The following is a 19,491-nucleotide window of genomic DNA, read 5'->3' on the forward strand; positions in this document are numbered from 1 at the left end:
CTCAAAATGGATAAAGGCTCTTAGAGGAAAACCAAGGGTCCCAGACACAGGTGACAATTACTGGAATTTGACACTGAAGGCAAAATATAAAAGTGGGACTACATCAAACTAAAATGCTTCTGGAAACCATCAACAAAATAAAAAGGCAACCTGCTGAATATGAGAACATATTTGCAAATCATATAACTGATAAGAGGCCAATATACAAAGAACTCATAAAACTCAACAGCAAAAGAAATTCTGATTTGAAAAATAAGCAGATCTGGCCGGTTTGGCTCAGCAGTTGGAGCATTGGCCTTCGGCCCAGAGAGTCCTGGGTTCGGTTCCCGCTAGGGGCACGTACCAAAAAAAAAAAAAAGATCTGCCCTGGCCGGTTTTGGCTCCAGTTAAAAGTGTCAGCCCACAGACCAGAGGGTCTCTGGTTCAATTCCCTGTCAAGGGCTTGTGCCTGGGTTGCAGGTTTTATCCCCCGCCCTGGCTGGGGTTGTGTGGGAGGCAACCAAGTGATGTGTCTCTCTCACACCGCTGTCCTCCCTTATCCACCCACCACCCCGCCTGCCACTCTATCTAAAAATAAATGAAAAAAATCCCTGGGTAAGAATTAACCACAAAATAAATAAATAAAAATAAAATAATAAATACTAAGCAGATATGAATGGGCATTTTCCCAAAGACATACAGATGCCCACCAGGTGCATGAAAAGATGCTCAATTTCATTAATCATCAGGGAAATGTAGATCAAAACCACAATGAAATATCACCTCCTATCTCTTAGAAGTGCTATTACTACAAAGACCAGAAATAACAAATATTGATGAGCATGTGGAGAAAAGGGAACATTTGTGCCCTGTTGCTAGGAACGTAAATTGGTATAGCCACTATGGGAAACAGTTGTGGAGGTTACTCAAAATATTAAAAATAAAACTACTGCTCTTGTCGGTTTGGCTCAGCAGTTAGAGCATTAGCCCAAGGACCAAAGAGTAGCAGCAGTTCGATTCCAGTCAAGGGCATGTACTTCAGTTGCAGTTCAGTCCCTGGCCCTGGAGGCAATCAGTGGATGTGTGTCTCTCACATCGATGTGTGTTTCTCTCCCTCCCTTCCACTCTATCTAAAGATTAATGGAAAAATATCCTTGGGTGAGGATTTATAAATAAACAAACAAACAAACTACCATCTGCCCCAGCAATTCCATTTGTAGTTATTTATCTAAAGAAAATAAAAACACTAACTTGAAAAGATACCTGCATCCTCATTTTCACTCTACAGCATTATTTACAACAGTCAAGATATGGAAACAACCTAGTGCCCATATATAGATCAATGGACAAATTAGGGTATACATAAGTCATATCGTGTGTGTGTGTGTGTGTGTGTGTGTGTGTATTAAAATACACACACACAGTATTACTCATCTATAAAAGAGAATGAAATACTGCATTTTCAACAACATGGCTGGATCTCAAGGGCATTGCGCTAAGTGAAATTAGTCAGACAGAGAAAGACAAATATCGTATGATCTCTCACAAGCAGAATCTTTAAAAAGTTCACAGATGAGAGGGAGAAGTGGGTGAACTGGTTTTTTGTTTTGCTTTTAGTTTAAATTAACTGAATAATTTGTAATAAAACTAAGTAACTGTTAACTTTCTTTATGGCATTTATCACCTGTAAAATTCTCATTTTTGGAGTATGTATAATATGCTTTCCTTACTAAATCAATGACTGTATTTAACAAATAATGTGGCAAAAACTGCATATGTAACATTCAGTATATTTAACACTTGGCTTTCTAGAGGGATACAATTCATTTTTTTCATCGTACGGAATAATAAAGGTCAAAGAAAGAAGTTAACTCTCGTAACTAACAAATTCAAGCTGAACCCTTAATCCCCCTATAAAACCTATTGATTAAAATCGTGAAGTCTGGAGCTACTTACTACCAGTGTGATCTTAAGGAATTGACGTTACCTGTATATTCCCGTTTCCTTAACTGTAAAACATATACCCATGGAATATATGACACTGTGTCTGTCACATAAAGTTTTAACGAGTGTCAACAGCAGCAGCAACATCACATCTATATCCCCCACCCCAGTTAATAAGGGACAAAGGAACAAAGAAAACATTTAGCCTAGTTTCCTATTGTGGCTGTTAACAATGACCACAAACTAGTGTCTTAAAAAACAAATTTGTTCTCTTACAGCTCTGGAGGTCAGAAGTTCACAATCAGTTTCTTTGTGCTAAAGTGGAGATGTTGGCAGGGCCAGTTTCTTCTGGAAACTCAGAGGGGAGAATCCAATTCCTTGCCTTTCTCAGTTTCTGGTGGCTGCCTGTTACAGGCACGCCTCCTTTTGTATTTTGCTTTCTTGCGCTTTACAGGTGTTAACAAATAGAAGGCAGCACCAGCAAAAAGACTATGACTCATCGTACTGTGATACTTGCTTGAAGGCAGTGTCATGGAACCAAATCTGCAATATTTCTGAAGAATGGCTGTATTACTTAGCTTGTGGCCCCTTCATTCATCTTCAAGGTGCCATCATTCCAATTTCTCAGTTCTGTTTTCACATCTTTTTCTCTCCCTCTGATCAGCCTATCTCTGTTTGATGAGGATCCTGTGATTACATTGGGCCTACCTAGATAACCCAGGATCATCTCCCCATCGGAAGTTTCTTAGCTTAATCATATCTATAAAGTCCTTTTTACCATATAAAATAACAGGTTCCAGGGATTCAGGCATGAATATATTTGGGGATCATTATACAATCTACCAGATAGTACATAGTGCTATCTTCTCCACCTTTGAGTAAGAAAGCAATTTACTGCAGTTGAAATACTTCGTTGCTGACCAGTGTAATACATATTGGATTTTGCTTGGACATAAGGAATGCCATCTTAAATTATATATAGGATGTTGAAGGAAAATGAGTGACAATTTTTTCCCATTTGTTTTTCTTAGTGTGGATAATACACAATCAGTTCCCTGAGTCTCCCACTAATGAAGTAGGAACACCTGAGTAGGTCAACAAGCGTGGGTGGAACTCTGTGGCTGATGCAAAACAACCATCTCTCAAAGCTTATTATGTTACCCTAGAAACAGAAATATAATTGAGTGTTTTGATTGAAAAGATATTTTTTCTGTAGTAAAATCATGGGGTAGGGGAGCGGTAAAATGGTTGACGGATTTTACTATTGCTCTAACTTCTCAATAAAGAGGAACAACGTGGAATATACATTAGGAATGAGATCATTATTTTTGACAGGTTCTTCCTTTCTAAGCCTGCTATGAATGAATTGCTGGAAGCTTAACTGTTAAGTGGCATTACATTTGAGGGTAGAACTTTGTAAAATTGTTTAATTTTTTAATTCAAAGACAGCCCTTCCTAGTTAATGATTTTTATCTTTTTCTAAACAAAGATTTTTTTTTTAAATCTTCTCTTTTCTAAAGAAGCACTAAAGTAGAAATTTAAATAGGAAAATATGAACCTTCCTTATTCAATTTGTTTAGACTTTATTAAAACTGTTGAAACTTTCTCAGAGGTAACAGATGACATAAATTAACGAGATTTCTACTCTCTAAGATATACAAATAAATAATAAACATAAAAATATGATTGACAGCATTAATCCTTAGGGAAATAGAAATAAAAACAAAATGAAATACTACTTCATAACCTCTAGGATGGCTATAATCAGAAAGACAGAAAGTGCTGACAGGAATGTATACAGATTGGATTCCCCACTACCATTGTGGTGATAATGAAAAATGGTATAGTGGTTTTAAAATATAGTCTGGCGACTTCCGGTCAAGATGGCGGCGTAGGTAAACGCGGTATCACGTCCTCCCACAACCACATCAAAGTTACAACTAAACTACAGAACAACCATCATTCAAAACCGCCTGAAATCAAGCTGAATGGAAGTCCTACAACTACGGAATTAAAGCAGCAGCCACATCCAGACTGGTAGGAGGGGCGGAGGCGCTGGCTGGTCCAACACCCACGTGTGGCGGATAAAAATCAGGAGGACACCTCGGCTGGGAAGGTCCTTCCTGAGGACTGAGGGGTCCCCGTCCCACACCAGGTGCCCCACTCAGGCTTCCAGTGCCAGGAAGAGAGTCCCCATAACTTCTGGCTGGAAAAACCAGCGGGAACTGAGGCTCAGGGAAGCTGAAGCAGCTGGAGCCCCAGGCAGCTCCCTAAAGGGCCTGCGCACGGACTTATCGGACTCTCTCCCTCTAAGCTCGGAGGGGAGGCAGCTCGAGGGGCGCCAGAGACATACAGGGAAGAACTGAGCTGTTTGGCACTGGAGCGATGGCTGGAGAGGGGGCTTTCTCCGGGACAAATTTGCAGTAGAGGCCTTTGTTCCTTTGGTGAGCCCTTCCCTGGGGCGGCAGACAGTCGCCATATCTGGGACTCCAGCAACCTGGCTCACACTGGTAGCCCTGCCCTGCTGACTCCCTGAGGCCCCGCCCCACCCAACTTTCAGGCCCACCCAAGCTGTTGCCACCTGCTTAACCATAGGATTGGCCTGTCTTGGATCCTGCTTCAGGTTTTTCCTAAATTCTTTCAAACGAGCAGCATCTGGTCTCAGCGAGCCCCATACCTCTCATTAAGTAATACACTGAAACAAACACAGGGAGGCAGCCAAAATGAGGAGACAAAGAAACAGGTCCCAAATGAAAGAACAGAACCAAACCCCAAAAAAGAACTAAGTGAAATGAAGATAAGCAACCTAACAGATACTGAGTTCAAAATACTGCTTATAAGGATGCTCAATGAACTTAGTGAGAACCTCAGTGAACTTAGGGAGAGCCTCAAGAGCATAAAAAAGGACTAGTTAGAAATCATGGATACACAGTTAGAATTGAAGGAGGCATTAAGTGAAATAAAGAATAATTTACACAGCTTCAATAATAGAGTACGTTAATTCAAGGAGCAAACCATCGATTTGGAATATAAGGAAGCAAAAAATGCCCAATCAGAAGAGCAAAAGGAAAAAAGAATCCAAAAAAATGAGGACAGTGTAAGGAGCCTCTGGGACAACTTCAAGCGTGCCAACATTCGCATCTTGGGGGTGCCGGAAGGAGAAGAGCGAGAACAAGAAATCGAAAACCTGTTTGAAACAAGAATGGCAGATAACTTTCCTAACTTGGTGAAGGAAACAGACATACATGTCCAGGAAGCACAGAGAGTCCCAAACAAGATGAACCCCAAGAGGCCCACACCAAGACACATCATCATCAAAATGCAAAAGGTTCAAGACAAAGAGAGAATCTTAAAAGCAGCAAGAGACAGGCAGCTAGTTACCTACAAGGGAGTTCCCATTAGGCTGTCAGCTGATTTCTCAAAAGAAACTTTGCAGGCCAGAAGGGAGTGGCAACAAATATTCAGAGTGATGAAAAGCAAGAACCTACAACCAAAATTACTCTATCCTGCAAAGCTGTCATTTAGAATCGATGGACATATAAAAACTTTCCCAGACAAGAAAAAGTTAAAGGAGTTCATCACTACCAAACCGTTATTATATGAAATGATGGAGGGTCTTTTTGAAGAAAAAGATAAAATGTATGAACAAACAAAATGGCAATGAATACATATCTATCAAACAAAATGAACAGGTAGAACAGAAACATTCTCATAGATACAGAGAACATTTTGTTGGTTGCCAGTTGGGAGGGGGGGTTGGGGGAATGGGTGAAAATGGTGAAGGGATTAAGAAGCACAAATTCATTGCTAGACTGACAAACCTCAAAGGGAAAGGGGTTGGGGGGGTGGGAAGAAATAAACCAAAGAACTTATATGCATAACTAATGGACACAGACAATAGTGTGGGAAAAGGTGGGAGGGGGGCGAGAGTGGGGAGGAAGGGCTCAATGGGGGGAAAATGTGGAACATCTGTAATACATTTTACATCCAACAATAAAGATTTAAAAAAATAAAAAATAAAAATAAATAAAATATAGTCTGGCAATATTCCTCAACAGGTTCAAAAGGGTTACCATATGACCCAGCAATTCCATGCCTACCTATATATTCAGGACAAGTGAATACATGCCCACATAAAAACTGCTACACAAATATTCAGAGCAGCATTATTCATGATGGCCAAACGGTGTCACATGAACGTGCTATATCCATAAATGGAACTGTTCGGCAATAAAAAGGAAGCATGATACATCTCAATAAAATTGCCTTTTGCAAATAACCTCTGCCGGGCTACACTACATTTATTTCCAAAACTTACTCCACTCTGTACATTCAATGATGATTTACAATGAATTTTGACTTATAATCATGTCTGAAAGAGAAAAAGTTTGAGTTACATGCTACCTTTCAACTGCTATGCAAGCTGGAAGCACGCCACCCATTGTCTGTTCCCTGCCAAGCAAACTCCTTAATAGACATTCAGACAACTTCATGTTTATTTACAGTAGGCACAGCAGGTTGACAGAACGGAGAGAACTAAAGGGGGAGGGAAAAAACCCGAAAGTGCCTCAGTTTCTTCTGGATCCCAGACACAGAGGTCCCACACCATTCACTGATTCATGAATATGAGGAGGGCCAGGTGTGTGCCTCCTCCTCAGGGCTGCTTCTTTAGGAGTCTGTATCTAAGCCAGAAAAACTTATTTCTCACCTACAGTGACAGTGCATGTGTTAATAGGAAAAGACTCAGAGACAGATCACTAATGTTGGGCAAGGGAACTGGGAGGAAGAGAATTTAAAGAGTTTCTTTTTAACAATCCCAAGAGCTGTACTTGTTTAAATCTACAGCCTCACAGGAATCTCAACTAAGCATGATTACTCAAGATTTACAGCAGCCTTTAATGTTTTCTGTTACAAAGAACTACATGTCAATAAATTGAGTGTAAGAAACAAACAGTATTTCAGGGAGGATGGGAGCTGGGGAGATAAGCTAGCAGTGAAGACAAAGGTTTATGGGAAGGATGGCTGCCTGGACTGTCCCATGAGGAGATAGTTCCTTTGCTGCCTCAGAGAGAAATGAGTAAAAGTATTCATTTAAAAAAAAAAGGAAGAAGAAGGTTAAAGGAAAACCAACATGGACTTTAAAAAACCTCATGGCCTCAGATTCAGCTCAGTAATTTTCCTTTTATAAAGGGTTATATACAGGACGATCAGCTCCTTTTTACAAACTCTCCAGGCAAGCCCAAACTATTTTGTAGAGAGGATCTCCTGGGATGTAATCAGCAGAGGGAAGTGAAGATTGGTGAAAGCTTGGAAGAGTCACCAGGGAAAGTGACTCAGGCTGTCTATTTCCCTGCCAAATGAAGCATCTACCAATGCCAAAACATCCCATTTATAATGCTGCACAAAGTGTGTGCACAGAGGGACCACACAGCAACTTTTCAGAAGCCTAGAATAATTTCCAACTTTAACCCATACAGTGGTCACTTCAAAAAACAGCAAATGTAAAAGTAATGGTGAATAGGGTTGGCCCTCAGAAAATCACTGCTTCTCCCCAGCTACAGTGTATCAGGCTGTGTGACAGAAAAGCACCTCCTGCTGCTGCCAGAACACTACACACTTGAACCAAAATTTTACATATGAGGACACTGAGACCTAGAAAGCCTAAATAATGGTCATAAAGGCTTGTTTGGGACTCAAGTTAGAAGGACAGGTATGAGATCCAGAGCAGAGTCCTGCTTCATTTCTCAAACATCTTTCCATGACATGACACTGTCCCATGCTAGAAGAAAGGTTTTCTGTGACTAGTTAACGGAACAATCCGCACCTGGTAGCTATCCATGAGCACAAAACTGAAGTTTTGCCCACTCCATCAGCTTTTCTCCTAACTCATATTTGCCATTCAAAGATTGACTGAAAATGTGTCTCTTCGCCTCAGGAAAGTTTTCCCAAACTGTTACAGTATTTGTATGTTGTTCACCTATCAGAACAACATACTTACTCAAGGACTGTAATCAATGATTGGTTCCCTCTAAGATGAGCTCAATTTTCTTCCTGAGGAGCCCAGCAAATACTCATAAGCAATGTTTCAACACCCTGTTCCTTCACGAAAAACGTTCGTTCAAGTAATGGTGTTGACAAGTATGAAATTCAACATTCTATTACATATCTCTAAGACTGAAAATAGTGTCAATTAACCAGACAATCCCATAATAATGCTTCAAGATACCAACATTTTGCTTTGAATTTTCTTTGAGTCCAGTGCCTCGGCCTTCAGGTGCCCTAAAATAGGCAATCGTAGTGGACCTCATATAACTTCATCTATTTGGAGACCATCTTTCTTTTTTTAGGTCCCAAAAAAAACCTTGCTAGTTAAATTGCATAGAAACTTGACATTTTGGCAACAACAGATATTTGTTTCGCCAATATCAAATTTACAGCCTGCTGCTTCATTTCTGTGCCTTTGGGTCGTTCAAAATAACTTTACAGTATGATTTGGCATTGAAATGGAGTGTTGTTTTTTTAATCTTGTTTAAGTAGGAGTTACTTGCAATATATGAAAAATTAACAATGCCTGTAACTTTATTGAAGTAATGGCAACATGAACAACCATGACCAAATTCATTCATGCTCAGACTATGGAAAATATGTCACAGGTGCCACCTAGTTATTTATTTTAGGTTCTTTAAAACATAAAAATCTACCCAGTACCACTGGTCAGAAACACCAAATTTCCACCACTAATTAAATGGTCTCCACATTATTAACTATGGCATACCTGTCAGGTAGACACTTAAATGTTTTGATGAAAGTTGTCCAGACAGAAATACAGAGAAATTGAGTGAACTACACCAGAAATATGTGGCCTGTCTTCATCATGGATACAACCAAATATAAAATTGTCACTTCAGATGCCTAGTCAATAAGCAGCACAAAACAGCAAAGCACTCATATATAGTGGCCTTCTCGCCCATTCTGCCACATTATGGATATGTGCCTCGGCTCAATCTCCCCAAATTCTAGTCCTGAGTCAGAACAGGTATAATTTATCCACAGATTCAAACAAATAATCCAGCATACCTACCTAATATTTAGCTCTCAGATACAGTGGGCCATCTCTAAACCAAGTTCTGAAACTGTTATCATCTAATGGATGTTATAGAAATAACATGACCAGATTTGACATCTGTGACAAAAAGATCAGGAATCACATTGTGAGGAGAAACTTCCATCGTTGTAAACATGTTGAAACGGTGGCTTGCTGTGACTCCAAAACACAACAGGCAAGGATTTTAGAAAAGATGATGCATACATCAAGATGAAGGCCAGAAAAAGAATTGCTGGGTTTGATCCACCAGATCCTCGGCTTCCCCTCACTCCCATTGATATAAACAAAACTACAAGCCTAGAGAGGGGAACGTGGGGTCTTCCTGTTTCCTCTCAAGCTTAACTTCCATTTATGGTATATCTTCTTTTTTACTCCAGTGTTTCCTCAGGAGCTCAAGTCTGGAGAGCCCAAAGCAATCATGATCTTTCGCCAAAACTGCAATTATCAAGCTAAGCTGCCAAGGCCAAAACCCAATCCCACTTCTAAAAACAGTGCTCTTTAATTTGTAGTCTACCTCCACACTGAGCAACCCTGGAAATAGAAATGGGAATTTTCCAACCTGGAAATAGTTCTGAGTGAAAACTTCTCTCTACTCATTCTCTTTGGATAACCCAGCAAGGCCCACTTCACTCACTCTCACACACCTAATTAGGGTGCACAATGTGGTTGTCGCAGTAGATGGAGACACTAAAAATTTACCAGCCCACAAAATTCCATTCTCCCATGAAACATTTTTACATTTCTGTTCAGTGTCTCCCATCATCAAAAGTAAGCTACCATCTTGGATTACAGAATAAAAGCTAAAATAACAATTTAGGTGCTTCAGAACTAATCGGACTAATCACATCACCTAAAAAGGTACTGTGACCTCATGGTTGAAATCTACCCTTTTGGGTTTTTTTGTTTTGTTTTGTTTTTTAAACTGATAAGCACAGCAACATAAACTGCAAGTCAATTTACATTACAGTATGGTCTAAGGAATCTAAATGAAAATGTTTCCATCCCTAATGCATAAACTATTAAGTTTAAAAAAACCTTTGCAACTGTGTGCCTGGATTTCCCTTCATGGCCTTAATTAAGGAGTCTTAAACTTCAACTTCCACCCCATATGCTTTAGATGACATACTATGCCCTGCCTCTTCCACTGATACACCTAAAATTTCCCTACCCAATTAACTGGATTAGCTCCCTCCTGCCACCCGCCCAAGGAGGCAGTAAATAGTGAATGCTGAACCTCAGCAGCAATGCAAGTTCTGGTGAGCTCTTCCCACTCTGACCCTCCTGGTACAGCTGCTTCTCATCTAGCTAGCTGTTCACTGTTCCTGTCTGCAAAGCCTTGATTGTGGGCTTTTTACCCTCTAATGGTTTCAATGAAGAATAAAGGATAACTTTGAGTTTGACATTTTTATACTTGAGAAGAAAGCAAGAGTAATTCTTTCTACCCTTTCAAGTATAACTAAAAAGAAAAAGAAAATCCACTTAGCATCTGGAACAATATATTAAATCTAATTAAAAGTTTAAACCATTCTTGTGAGCTTATGAAAAGTTTGAACATTTTAGAAAATGCTGACTGGCTCCTCCCACCCAGTAAGTTACTACAATGAAAATTCAGAGAGAGAAAACAGCATACTCATGAGAAATAATCCAATTTCCTTGTCCTATAAAATGGATTTCAAGCCACTACCACCAACATACACAAAGGATAAAAATTTTAAAACAAACAGAATCATATTTTTTAACTAGTCATTGGTGTAACTGGTGAAGAATGTCTCATTTTCATTCACATCCTCAAAAAGAAAACATTACCTGATATACCCAGGAATCTAAAACACATACAATGGAAACAGAACCAATTTCTCACAAATGTTCACCAGCCACATGGATAATCAGGAAAGGCAAGATGAATTCTGAAGGACTAAAAGGTTAAAACTTAGATGCTTGCCTCCTTAAAATAAAAATAACCGTTTCTTTTATGAGCCAGCATCTGTGCTCTTCTCCCTCTCTCCACACCACCCAAACACATCTTCATCAACATGTCCCCTTTCTTTCACCCTAAAATAACATAGGATAGCATACTTCCCCCTCTTCTTTCCCTCCTATCTTCATTATCCATATAATTGATAGCCAACTTCTCAACCCCAGATCCTTAAATATAATAGGTACTGAATGTTTACATGCATAATGTGTTCTCGTGTACTCAAATTGCTCAATCATCTAATATCTCAGGATAGAAGAGTCCAATAGTGCTTTCGGAAATCACTCTACCTGGCTTTTTTCTGATATAAAAATAGTTCAATTACATAACTTTGACCACTGTCTTTGAAATCTCCTTGGAATTAACAACATCCAAATGCTTACATCCACAGTGGCATATTTAGTACAAATGAAATCAAGCAATGCTTCATTTGGTTCCCAGAAAGGTGTTTTTAAATGATGGCTCCACTCTCCTCTGTCCTACAGTACGGACAATTCTTTTCTTTCGTTATGTACACAGGTGCATCACCAAAATGGAGAAAAGCAGGAAGGAAGAAAGAAAACAGCCACACAAAGCTGACTAATCTACCCTACAAACCAAAGAACTATCCGCATGTTAATTGAATCCAGAATCTGGGGAAGCCAAGAAAAACTTAAAAGGGGTGCAAACATTTATAACAAAAGGAGGCGACTCATGGATTTAATTACTTCCATGATACATGACAATTAAGAATAAATGATGGAAAACCACAAGACAGCAGACAGTGAAGAAAAAGCTAAATGTTGATTGCCATTAGTGTTAACAACAGGAGTTTCTAACACCTGCTATAAGCTACTGTGTAATAAAAAATGAATTACTCTTCCAGTGAATAAATGAATGCATTAATGTAAGACAGGTTCCTTGGAAAGCACATGTAAACTCCTTTAAACCACTAAAGTAACATTCACCAAATAGATGCTCCAATGCACATTTAACATGATGGAAAGAATTTGAACCTCTTCAAAGTTTCCAGGCTACATCTGACAACAAAGCACAGAATGTAGTATTACCAGACAGGAAATGTAATTAATAAAAATTTATCATTTCAAATACAAACAGATGAATAACAAAAACAATAAGCATTTATTGAATATATTTTACATGTATCACCACAACTAATTCTCAGAACAACCCCATGAAGGAAAGACTAGCCTGACCTAGGCTGTTCAGTTAGTAAGTGGCAGAGAAAGTTCAACCCCAGGCAGTTCCCTTCCACAACAACCTATCCAAGTGAGCTGCAACTCAGCCTCCTAGTCCAGTCACAAGGCTCATTGAGATCCAAACAGCACATAACAACTGAGGGCTAGATTAAACCAGAACCTCACCCATGCTACTCTAAGAAAACACAAGAAAATGAAAATCCTATTCAGAAAATTTCTATCTAAAGGGAATAAAGTCAAAATGTATATTTTAAGAGAGTAAACTTATAATGTCTGTAAAATGCACAGATGGTCTTATTTCATTCCCAAAACACAGTATTAATAAAATGCCAACTATGTGTATTTAATTTCAGTTGAATCATAACCCCCCCACCAAGAGCTTGAACTACTTTCTAGTACACTAATTTATATCAAGGGCTCTTTCTCCATTACACAAGCAAAAGACAAGAATACAATGACTAAATAAAAATAAACTGGTCAGATTTTCAGTCCAAAGACAGACAAATTTACCAATTCTCAAAATAGGATACAACTCCAGTCATGAAAGCAGGGTTCCACTCTAGTTATTCCAAGCCAGACTGGTGAGGGGTAGAGTTCACAGCAGTGAATTTCTCTAGTTACACAACAATTCAGATACACATCCCTGGTTAAGAATGTGAGACCATACTGCATTCCTGAATCTACCCTAGCCCCTCTTTAAAAGGCTTTTGAAGGAAACCTGTCTAAACATATAGATGATAGGCAGTGTATAAGTCTCTAAAGCTTAGAAAGACAATAACCTATTCTAAAAACTTCAGACAAGTGTAGCAAGAAAGCAATAAAAACAAACACTATCATCCCTAAACCTGGGAAACTGCTGCAGCTACAAAAAAAAAAAAAAATTACCAAGCGTGGTTCTACAGAGAGAAATCACATTGGACGAGCATTTTATGATTTTTTCAATAACAGCAAATTCATTTTCTAATTAAATTTGGCTTTGCCCTGGCCAGTTTGGCTCAGCGGTTAGAGTGTCAGCCTGCGGTCCAGAGAGACCCGGGTTGGGTTCCCGCTAGGGGCGTATACCTCGGTTGCAGTTTGTTCCCGGCCTTGGTTGGTCATACAGGTGGCAGCCACTCGATGTGTCCCTTTCACGTTGATATTTCTCTCTCTCTCTTTCCCTCTCTCTCCCTCCCACTCTACCTGAACAAAAAAATGGAAAAATGTCCTAGGGTGAGGATTAAAAAAAAAAAATTTTGGCTTTGTCAAAAATAAAAATGTAATGTATCCTCAACTATCCATGCTAAAGATGGAAGATGATCATGTAAAATAGTAATTAATCCAAATCTTTAAAAATGTATTGTTACAGTGGTAGCATTTTTACAACTTAAGTTATTGATAAAATTATGTATATGAATGTCCAGAGCATTGCAACAGTTAGGGAGCTAAAACAATTTAGAGCTAATGAAGAGTTGAGTGTTACAGAAAACAAAACAGGACAAGGCAGACAATGAGGGATTAAAATTTTTCTGCAGAGAATATATAAAGCAATGAACCTAAAAAGCTATGCGATAGGTAGGATATAACCCACCAAAATACTCCAATCAACAAGAAATAATCTATATTCATGGAAAGAAACAGTTATAGATAACTTATAAAATCAAAGAGGCTGAGGGCTGTGAATGTTCTGTAATTAGATTATGGTAATGATATATCAACCTTATAAATTTACTAAATCGTTGAATTGTACACTTTACGTGAGTAGATTGTATGATATGTAACTTATATCTCAATAAAGCTCTTTAAGAAAACAGCAGAGAGCCCTGGCCGGTTTGGCTCAGCGGTTAAAGCGTCGGCCTGCGGTACAGAGAGACCCGGGTTCGGTTCCCGCTAAGGGCACGTACCTCGGTTGCAGTTTGTCCCCGGCCCTGGTTGGTCGTGCGGGTGGCAGCCACTCGATGTGTCCCTTCACGTCGATGTTTCTCTCTCTCTCTCTTCCTCTCTCTCCCTCCCGCTCTATCTGAACAAAAAATGGAAAAATGTCCTCGGGTGAGGATAAAAAAAAAAACAAAAAAAAAACAGCAGAGAGCTCATCAGACTTTCATACGAACCTCTTTCAAAAAATTCTATTTTTCATTATAACACCTAAGTCAGCCAGAACTACACAGCTCCACACTTACTCCTAACCCCAGTGTGGCTAGGGAAATCTCTGATTGCCAAAGTGTGCTTAATCTTTGTTACAGGGAACATGACAGAATGGAAGAGAGGAAATTATATGCTCAAGCACCACCCACTAAATAAAAATAACCGAGGATCAGTGAACAGCTCCCTCCTTTCATCTACTTTCCAAACTACTTTAGGATTGACCACTACTTTATAGTCAACTATGAAAGTGAGTTTCACAGCCACCATGGAAACTATAAAATTACCACTCACTCCCTAGTGTGATAGAATATCAGGTACTTCCCCTAAAACTTCAGCAAACTTTGCATTTGATTCTATAATCCATATGCATTAAGTACACATTAGGTTCAACTTAAGCTCCAAGACAAGTACCAAACAGTGAGTTGTCATATAGCTATAAAAACAACCTAATGGCCCTGGCCAGTTTGGCTCAGAGGTTAGAGCGCCGGACTGCGGTCCAGAGAGACTCGGATTCAGTTCCCGATAAAGGCATGTACCTCGGTTGCAGTTTGTCCTGGGCCTGGTTGGGTTGTGCGGGTGGCAGCCACTCGATGTGTCCCTTTCACATCGAAGTTTCTCTCTTTCTCTTCCTCTCTCTCCCTCCCACTCTATCTGAACAAAAAATGGAAAAATGTCCTCAGGTGAGAATAAAAAAAAAAAAAAAAAGAACCACCTAACGGCTAGTTGTCTCGGTGACCTCCCTGGAGGTTTAAAAGGATGTCGAGCACTAACGTTGATGCCCACATCAGCAAGGTCAGCAGCATTCAGCTTAACACTTGGAGGCTATTTAAAAGGTCATCCCAGGTAACTCTAAAAACAACATGTATCAGAATAAACAGCTATAAAATAGGTCAAGGACACCAAAGCTATTCTCCAGTTATTAATTGCTTTGTTTTTTAATCTAACAATACACCACCAGCTTTTCCTTGTCTAGCTGGCTTACAGTCTTCTGATTACTATGCAAAGATCAACATGCATTAGTTTAAACAATCTGATCTTAACCAGACCCTGCTTCTGTCAAAGATAACTGAAGGGCAACATTAACTCAAAGCACATCTGCTAACTGTTGGGGCACAGTGACAGGATATCAAACTGCCCTTCCTCCCCCTCCAAAGACACCAATGGGACCATACTCTGCCCAGGCCTCTTTGATGTACAATAGTCTAATCTTACCGGAAAAGATGACCAAACTCTCAACACACATCCAACTCTTTAATGTAACCTCAACCCAGCTTTGGAGGAGTTTTTTAAATATGATATTCACCCATCTCTGAATTCCACCAGCAATAATACTGCCACCAAAATTATGAGGCTGATTTGGTTGCATTTGAGGAGAACTTAATGATACCCTTTCCTTTGAAGTTAAGTAGAAAAAATAACCCAGAAATCACAAAACCAAGGTTGAAAAGCATTCATGACAACACTTTTAAAATCTTAAACTAGGGCTGCATAAGTAAATCAGCTTTTACCAAATAATTCTCATTAGCTTACCTGCCTAGGACTCAGTTAAGGCATCTTAGAAAGTGGATATAAATAGACTCTGAAATCAAAGCACCTAGGTAATGATTGTTGAACTTAGTAGTAGTACAACATGCCTAAATAATGGGCAGATAAAGGATACAAATTAAATACTGGGGTACAGAAAGGTGACAATACATAGTAATGTTCATTTTGAAGCAGGAGAAGTTACCTAAATAATCCTATGAAAACACTTGATCAATAAAAAGCATCTCCTAAGGTTTTTTATTATTTTTTTTTTTTTTATCCTCACCCGAGGACATTTTTCTATTTTTTGTTCAGGTAGAGTGGGAGGGGGAGAGAGGAAGAGAGAGAGAAACATCGATGTGAAAGGGACACATCGAGCGGCTGCCACCCGCACGACCAACCAGGGCCGGGGACAAACTGCAACCGTGCCCTTAGCAGGAACCGAACCCCGGTCTCTCGGGACCGCAGGCCGACGCTCTAACCGCTGAGCCAAACCGGTCAGGGCTCCTAAGGTTTTTTAAAATAATTTTTAACAAACCAGAATTCAACACAAGACATTATCTCCATGAGGGTGTTCACCTCATCCCCAAGCCAGATATTAAGAAATTCTAGCACGCATCACAGCACAGTGGCTGAGCTGGGCTAGCTGAATATTTGGGTGTCAGACTACCCGAGTCTGTGTCTGCTCTACCCCAGGTTCCCACATCCACACTTAACCCTCCACGGTTGGGGTTCTTCCAGATATTAATTTAAATAAGCACAATAAGCGGGTGTGGGGGCACAGAGCTTATAGGGATTCAATTCAGCTGTACTGTGGAACTCTATATAAGCAGTTACAAAGAAAATGCAGAAAAGTATCTTACTACAAGATGAAGAGAAGCAGCATGTGCAATATTCTTTGAGGACTGTTTTCTTTTTTGTTTCTTAAGGTTCAGCCTACTAGTTGGTGAAAATAAAAGAAAATTTGATAAACACAAAATAATCATCAGAGTGATACAAATTTCACTATTTTTTTATGATCATCCAGAGTTGCTAAATGTTTTAAGATGAAAATAAATTATACTCGTAATACAAAAGAGTACTTTAAATAAATCAAACACAAAATAGAGTATCAAACTGTACCAAATTATACTCTTCCTCTTTCTGCAGTTCTAACTTTGACATTCTCAGTAGCATACCCACCTGATAGTATTTAATTACATATTTTCATTTGTTGAGACATTTATTGAGTGCCTATCAATGGAGGTACTATGAGAAGACTGTGATTCTGCCAGAGACTGGGCACTATTCCAAACCCAGCCTTTCATCAGTGTTATTTCTCATCTCTATTTACTAAAGAATAATGACTAATCCAGCAATCACGGGCAAAATTAATTGGCGTTCCTTCAATAATTCCTAGAATACAGTATGACCCAAAGAAATTTTATATGTAAAACAAACTTTTCTGGTGAAAAAAAATGGAAGGGCCAGTCAATAAAAGTATGCAAGTCTTGTTTATTGAGCACCTACGAGTGGGCAGGCCCACTACACAGACAAAATTTCTGGCAAATGTGAGATTTGAAGCTGGGATCTTCCCCAAACTGTGACCACTTACCTATCTGTTTGAGAGAAAGTAAAAGACTCTACAAAGGCTTAAGGGAGACCTTACAGATCTTACATCTGTTTCCAAAAAATAGAAGCTCTATTTAAGAACTTTTTTTTTTTTTAAATTAAAGAGAGTAAGGGAGAAAGAGAGGGGTAGAAAGACAGAGAGAAACATTGATATGAGAGATACACTGACTGGTTGCCTCCTGCAGGACCCCAACCAGGCTGGGGCTAGAACCTGCAATCCAGGTACATGCCCTTGATCAGGACTCGAACTCATGACCCTTCGGTCCTCAGAATTATGCTCTAACCACTGAGCAAAACTGGCTAAGGCTTGAGAACCATTATTTAATTTTCCACTCAAAATATGGATGAGTGGGAAAGATATAAGGGATGGAGAATTACTCATGGAATTAATAACTACATATAACAAAAGAAAAGAAATAGACCCAGGAGAGGGTATTAGTTGTGTATAACTATTTCATACATGTCCATTGGCAAGGAAAATATCTCAAAATTATACAGAACAAACCATCAAGAACTTCTACATAACAATGCAAATAGTACTTTTTCTAACACCTCCTGGAGAAGAAGAATAGCATGGGTATAGAAGAAAAGACTTCCTGTTGCAGTCTCTTTCCTTTCACTTTTTTAAAGAGATCAAGGCCATTGGTTTCATGAAAAGTACCTTAACACTGCAGGCCTGCCTCCTGCCTCAAGAAGGTTGAAACACTGACAGGGTTAAAATTATCATGGAGAGACAGACATGTCCTAACACATGGCTTAGTAGCAAAATTTCGCTAACATCCACATGTGACTTCAGGATTAGATGGGTCACAAGATCATCTGAGACCTGGAAATGTCATCTCAAACCATCTTACATTCACACTCCAATGTCCCACTGAAGAGGAAACAAGACAGATTTCTGACCTGGAAGGAACTAAGGACTAGAATCAAGATCATGATATTAAAAACAAAAATGTAACTCCTCCATCATAGCTAAAATTGTAAGAAATATACAGGAATGGAAGTCTGTCTGAGGTAAATCAAAAGTTTTCTGCATATCAATTCAATAGTTCTTTCAATACTCATCCACAAAAAAAACACCAAAAGCAAGGTGGGAAGCAGACCTCACAGCCCGGGGCGTTGGCAAATCCATGCAAGGAATCAAAACTAGCACCAGACTGAGTGCTCAGAACTACTCCCAGGTACTGGATAAATTACACACCCAACTAATGAAAAGCAAAGTGTCAAAAGTACCATTTGTGTCACCTAAATCATAATCAAAATTAAGCTCAGAAACCAGCCTGTGTGACTAACTGGGCAGGGCAGCTGCCTTCATGTATAAAGTAAGAACTGATGAAAGGAGGCAGGTACAAAGAGGAAAGGGCATACCAGGCACTGCATGGGCACAGCAGATGAGCTCCCTTACTCTTTGACAATTTTATAGCTATGGCGTCAGAACACAGGATCTCCATTAACAGAGATAACACTAGAATCTGGAATACATATATGAGGGGTGATTAGAAGTAACAAAGTGGTTTTTATATGTGACCTACTTACTGAATGACAGTCAATACCAAAAGTGGGTTAATCCTTGCCGGGAAAGAGAAATTTTGTGAAAGTCAGGGACTAGTTCCCAATCCTGACTGCATATTAAAATACATAATCCCGGTCATATTTTAAAAATGCATTAAACTTACACGTAATAATTCTATCTATCTATCTATCTATCTATCTATCTATCTATCTATCTATCTATCATCTATCTATATTTTAAACTATAATGCTCAAACAGAACACTGGAGGGGGTGTGTTTTTAATAAACTCCAAAGAGCAGTTTTCAACATATGGGAATTAGTACAAAAATCTGTCCCCAGGCAAAACGGTTTCCTTACAAAAGCCTTAGTATCTACCACTGTATGTAAGAATTTACAAATGTTGTTTTAAATGTATGCTTAAAATTTATAGTACAGTTCCACCTAAATGGTAGCTATTATTCAATTCTGAGGTTGTCAAAAGTTCATTCCAAAATTTGAAAAGCTAAATGTTTAATGCTT

At 39.2% G+C, this 19,491-nt stretch overlaps 1 protein-coding gene across 10 annotated transcripts in view; it reads right to left on the minus strand.

The window, feature by feature from the left end:
- The window catches only part of JARID2 (jumonji and AT-rich interaction domain containing 2), a 266,545-nt gene that overhangs the window by 161,315 nt on the left and 85,739 nt on the right, over positions 1 to 19,491 (minus strand). The window contains exon 1 of one of the 10 annotated variants that reach the window (XM_036257241.1): positions 16,711 to 16,762. The exons of the other annotated variants lie outside the window; for them this stretch is intronic. The gene's annotated coding sequence lies outside the window, so the exon portion shown is untranslated. Of the gene's footprint in view, positions 1 to 16,710; positions 16,763 to 19,491 lie in introns of those variants that run through there. 10 annotated transcript variants of the gene reach the window in all.

This window comes from Molossus molossus, unplaced genomic scaffold (genome assembly GCF_014108415.1).
Source record: "Molossus molossus isolate mMolMol1 unplaced genomic scaffold, mMolMol1.p scaffold_m16_p_12, whole genome shotgun sequence".
NCBI lineage: Eukaryota > Metazoa > Chordata > Mammalia > Chiroptera > Molossidae > Molossus > Molossus molossus.